Genomic DNA, 5808 nt, shown 5'->3' on the forward strand with positions numbered 1-5808 from the left:
TGTGGCTGTCTTGGTTTGGTTTCCTGGGCTCTGGTTTTCATATGTAGACAGTTTTGAGCTAAAGTTTGTGGACACACTTTTAATTTGTTGTAATGGTCCTCTGGATAATGACAAAATCTGTATGGAAATCAAGAGTTATAATAGCTGTTGGAAACATGCGTGCCATTTACAGCTCTGTGTCTTTGTATTGATCCAACTAAACTGTCAGAAGTAACTTACAGACTTGTTTCAGTGTCAGTTTTAGTTCTGCCAATAACAAAGAACGAACTACGGCAGATAATATTGCATTCAAACAGCAATCTACATGATATACCCAGAATAAAAATGACGAGAACATGCACTACCATTCAAAAGTTTGGACTCATCCAGGCAATTCAATTCCATATTTCATGAAACCTCCCACTTTTATCCTTGTACTAACATAACTGCACAAGGGTTTTCTAATCATCAATGAGCCTTTCAGCACCATTAGCTAACACAATGTAGCATTAGAACACAGGAGTGGTGGTTGCTGGAAATGTTCCTCTGTACCCCTATGGAGATATTCCATTAAAAATCAGCTGTTTACAGATAGAATAGTCATTTACCACATTAACAATGTCTAGACTGGATTTATCATTCATTTTATGTTGTCTTCTTTAAAAAAAGCTGCTTTTCTTTCAAAAATGAGAACATTTCTAAGTGACCACAAACTTTTGAACACTGTCGTACATCAGTTAAAGTTGCCCTATATTAGTTAAAGTTGCTTTATATTAAAGTTGTTCTATATTAGTTAAAATTGCACTATATTAGGAAGAATTGCTTTATATTAAAGTTGCTCTACATCAGTGAACGCTGCTCTATATTAGCTAAATTTACTTTATATTAAAGTTGCTCTATAGAGCAACTTTAAACATGATCTGTAGTAGCTAAAGTTACTATGTCTTCGATAAAGTTGCCCTATTTCAGCTAAAGTTTCTCTATATTAAATTTCCTTTATATTAGTTAAAGTTGCTTCTTATTAAATTTGCTCTATATTAGGTAAAGTTGCCTTATATTAGCTAAAGTTGCTTTATATCAGAGTTGCTCTACATCAGTTAAACTTGCTCTATATAAGCTAAAGTTGCTCTATATTAGCTAAAGTTGCTTTATATTAGTTAAAGTTGCTCTATATTAAAATTTCTCTATATTAAAGTTGTTCAACATCAATTAAAGTTGCTCTATATTAGCTAAAGTTGCTTCATATTAGAGTTGCTCTACATCAGTTAAACTTGCTCTATATAAGCTAAAGTTGCTCTATGTTTGCTGAAGTTGCCCTATATTAGTTAAAGTTGCTCTACATCAGTTAAAATTGCTCTATATTAAAATAGTTCTATATCAGTGAACCCATATGTACCCTAGGGGGGTCATTTTGTTTTGTGGGGGTCGATCTGGACCCCCAACCCCACTTGGTACACAGGAGAAGGAGGAGGAGGAGGAGGAAAGGGGGGTCGGCCAGGGGTCTTTGTTTCTTACAGGGTGGTGGTGGTGGTAGGGGGGTTGTTCTGGACCCCTCCGGACCCCGCGGAAGTGAAGAAGCTGACTCTCCTCTCCCACCTGCAGGGTCCAGAACGACACGAGCCCGGCTGACCCCCTCCTTTCCTTCTTCCCTTCCTTCTTCTCCTCCTCCTCCTCCTCCTCATCATCATCCGGTGCGGTCAGAGGAGGAAGAGGATGATGAGGAGGAGAAGGAAGGGAAGAAGGAGGGGGTCAGCCGGGCTTTTTGTTTCTCAGGGGTTGTGGGGGTCTTTCTGGACCCCGCAGGTGGGAGAGGAGAGTCAGCTTCTTCGCTTTCGCTGTGACGACAACAACAACAACAACGCTACTGAAAAAAAGAGACCGTGATAGCCAGAAACAGGTATAATCGGCATATCTTTATTGAGCAGGCAAAAAAAAATACTACGAGATTGGAACAATAAAGAAAAACATAAAAGAACAACATAATCTGTAACTCACAGAAACAACATCAATTCTTACGAGTCTATGCGGTTGTATTTTGATGAATGGAGGAACATGAAGGAAGGAAGGAAGGAAGGAAGGAAAGAAAGGGGTCGGCCTGGGCCTTTGTTTCTTAGGAGGTGGTGGTGGGGGTGGTGGTGGTAGGGGGTTGTTCTGGACCCCTCCCTCCCTCTTCTCCTCCTCCACCCCGGTGGTGGTGGTGACAGTCAGAGGAGGAGGAGGAGAAGGTAGGGAAGAAGGGTGTCAGCCGGGGTCTTTGTTTCTTAGAGGGTGGTGGTGGTAGGAGGGAGTGGGGGTGGTGGTGGTGGGGGTTGTTCTGGACCCCGCAGGTGGGAAAGGAGGGTCAGCTTCTTTACTTCCACGGGGTCCGGAGGGGTCCAGAACAACCCCCTACCACCACCACCCCCACTCCCTCCTACCACCACCACCACCCACCTCCTAAGAAACAAAGACCCCAGCTGACCCCATTCCTTCCTACCTTCCTTCTCCTCCTCATCATCCTCTTCCTCCTGTGACCGCACCGCCCCCCGGTGTTGGTGGTGGTGGTGGTGGTGGTGGGGGCGGGGACGAGGAGGATGATGATGATGAGGAGGAGGTGGAGGAGTAGAAGGAAGGGAAGAAAGGGGGGTCAGCCCGGGTCGTTGTTTCTTAGGGCGGTGGGGGTCGTTCTGGACCCCGCAGGTGGGGGGGGAGAGTCAGCTTCTTCGCTTCCGCTGCCACTGATGCAGCCGATTCCACCGATTCCGCCGATGCCGCTACAGGGGACAGGAGGGACGACGATGACGCTCTGATCCGTGGTGAGAATGAGGCCTCCTCCTCCTCCTCCCCCCAGCATTCCGATGTTCCAACGTTCTAGAACACAACAACATTCCAGAACCCAACAACATTCCGGAACCCATCAACATTCCGCAAGCCATCAACATTGCTCCAATCTCCCACACTTTTCAAATCTTGGCCTCAGGCCACATTCTGCAACCAGACAGCATTCTGGAATGTTCCAACATTCTAGAACACAACAACATTCCGGAACCCAACAACATTCTGGAACCCATCAGCATTCTGGAATCCAACAGCCTTCCGGAACCCAGCAACATTCCGGAACTCATCAACATTGTTCCAATCTTCTGCACTTTTCGAATCTTGGCCTCAGGCCACATTCTGCAACCAGACGGCATTCCGGAATGTTCCAACATTCTAGAACACAACAACATTCCAGAATCCAACAATATTCCGGAGCATTCAAGAATGTTGTTGTGTTCTGGAATGTTGTTGGGTTCCAGAATTGTTGTTGGGTTCCAGAATGTTGGAACATTCCGGAATGCTGTCTCGTTGAACAATGTTGCCTGAGGCCAAGATTTCAAAAGTACAAATGTCGATGATTTCTAGAATGTTGAAATCAAAAAGTATGGGATATTGGAACAATGTTGTTGGGTTCTGGAATTGTTGTTGGGTTCCGGAATGTTGTTGAATTCTAGAATGTTAGAACATTCTGAAATGCTGTCTGGTTTCAGAATGTGGCCTGAGGCCAAGTTTCGAAAAGTGCGGGAGATTGGAACAATGTTGATAGGTTCCGGAATGTTGATGGGTCCTGGAATGTTGATGGGTTCCGGAATGTTGTTGGGTTCAAGAATGTTGCTGTGTTCTGGAATGTCGTTGGGTTCCAGAATTGTTGTTGAATGTTGGAACATTCCAGAATGCTGTCTCCTTGAACAATGTGGCCTGAGGCCAAGATTCGACAAGTGCGGGATATTGGACAAATGTTGATGGTTTTCGGATGGCGATGATTTCTGGAATGTTGATGGTTTCTGGAATGTTGTTGGGTTCTGGAATGTTGTTGGGTTCCAGAATGTTGTTGTATTCTAGAATGTTGGAACATTTCGGAATTCTGTCTGGTTGCAGAATGTGGCCTGAGGCCAAGATTCGACAAGTGCGGGAGACTGGAGCAATGTTGATGGGTTCAAGAATGTTGATGGGTTTCCGGAATGTTGTTAGGTTCTGGAATGTTGTTGTGTTCTAGAACGTTGGAACATTCTGGAATACTGTCTGGTTGCCAAATGTGCCCTGAGGCCAAGATTCGAAAAGTGCGGGAGATTGGAGCAATGTTGATGGGTTCCGGAATGTTGTTGGGTTCTGGAATGTTGTTGTGTTCCAGAACGTTGGAACATTCCAGAATGCTGTCTGGTTGCAGAATGGGGCCTGAGGCCAAGATTCGAAAAGTGCAGGAGATTGGAACAATGTTGATGAGTTCCGGAATGTTGACAGGTTCTGGATTGTTGTTGGGTTCCGGAAAGCTGTTGGATTCTAGAATCTTGGAACATTCTGGAAAGCAGTCTGGTTGCAGAATGTGGAATGAGGACAAGATTTGAAATGTGCGGGAGATTGGAACAATATTGATGGTTTCCGGACTGCTGATGGGTTCCGGAATGTTGTTGGGTTCCGGAATTGTTGTTGGGTTCCAGAATTGTTGTTGGGTTCCGAATGTTGGAAAATTCCAGGATGCTGTCTCCTTGAACAATGTTCCCTGAGGCCAAGATTCGAAAAGTGCGGGATATTGGATCAATGTTGATGGTTTTCGGAATGTCGATGATTTCTGGAATGTTGATGGGTTCTGGAATGTTGTTGGGTTCTGGAATGTTGTTTAATTCTAGAATGTTGGAACATTCCAGAATGCTGTCTGGTTGCAGAATGTGGCCTGAGGCCAAGATTCAAAAAGTGCAGGATATTGGAACAATGTTGTTGGGTTCCAGAATTGTTGTTGGGTTCTGGAATGTTGTTGAATTGTAGAATGTTGGAACATTCCGAAATGCTGTCTGATTTCAGAATGTGGCCTGAGGCCAAGATTCATCGTAGTCGCTATCTGGTCGCTCTGGCTTGGCTCTGACCATCTCGGGTCGCGTCTCAGAAGCCTGCCTATCTGCTCTCTCGAGGATGGCAAACGGCATACCTTTTTTTGTTGTTGTTGTAGTCGTCCTCCTTGTTATTTGTGTTCGTGTTTTCCTCCCCTTTGGTTAATGGCAGACTCTCTGGCCGCTTTGAGGTGATTATATTCCCTCCCTGAACAACCCCCCCCACCTCTCTCTCTCTCTCTCTCTCTCTCTCTCTCTCTCTCTCTCCAGTAAGTGCACGAGAGACATGATATTTATTTTTACATAAATAATACTTTAATAAATGAAAAAAAACACGTTCTGAAGTGTCCATGTCTGGTCTCCTAGGAACCTGGGGTCGATTACGCACCCACCGAGGCGGGGACCGCACACAAGGGTTAAAGTTGCTCTATATTGAAGTTGCTCTATATTATTTAAAGTTGCTCTACATTAGTGAAAGTTGCTTTATATTAAAATTGCTCTATATTAGCTTAATTTTCTCTATATTAGCTAAAGTTACTTTAATTAGCTAAAGTTGCTCAATATTAGTTAAAGTTGCCCTGTATTAGCTAAAATTGCTTTATTTTAAAGTTGCTCTGTATTAAAGTTGTTCGACATTATTTGAAGTTGCTCTATATTAGTTAAAGTGGCTTCATATTACAATTACTCTATATTAGTTAAGTTCCTCTATGTTAAAGTTCCTCTACATTAGTTAAAGTTGCTCTTTATTAGCTAAAGCTGAGCTACATTAGCTAAAGTTGCTCAATATTAGCTAAAGTTGCTCTGTGTTAAAGTTCCTCTACATTAGCTAAAGTTGCTCTACATTAACTAAAGTTGCTTTATATTAAAGTTGCAATGATTTAAAATTTGTAAACCTAATTATTAGCAATAGAATCGGCAGTATGGCCAGAAGTAATTGGACAGCTGTGGCCAGCAGGTGACAGCAGAGAGCTTTATTCTGAAAGTC

This window comes from Acanthochromis polyacanthus, chromosome 3 (genome assembly GCF_021347895.1).
Source record: "Acanthochromis polyacanthus isolate Apoly-LR-REF ecotype Palm Island chromosome 3, KAUST_Apoly_ChrSc, whole genome shotgun sequence".
Classification (NCBI taxonomy): domain Eukaryota; kingdom Metazoa; phylum Chordata; class Actinopteri; family Pomacentridae; genus Acanthochromis; species Acanthochromis polyacanthus.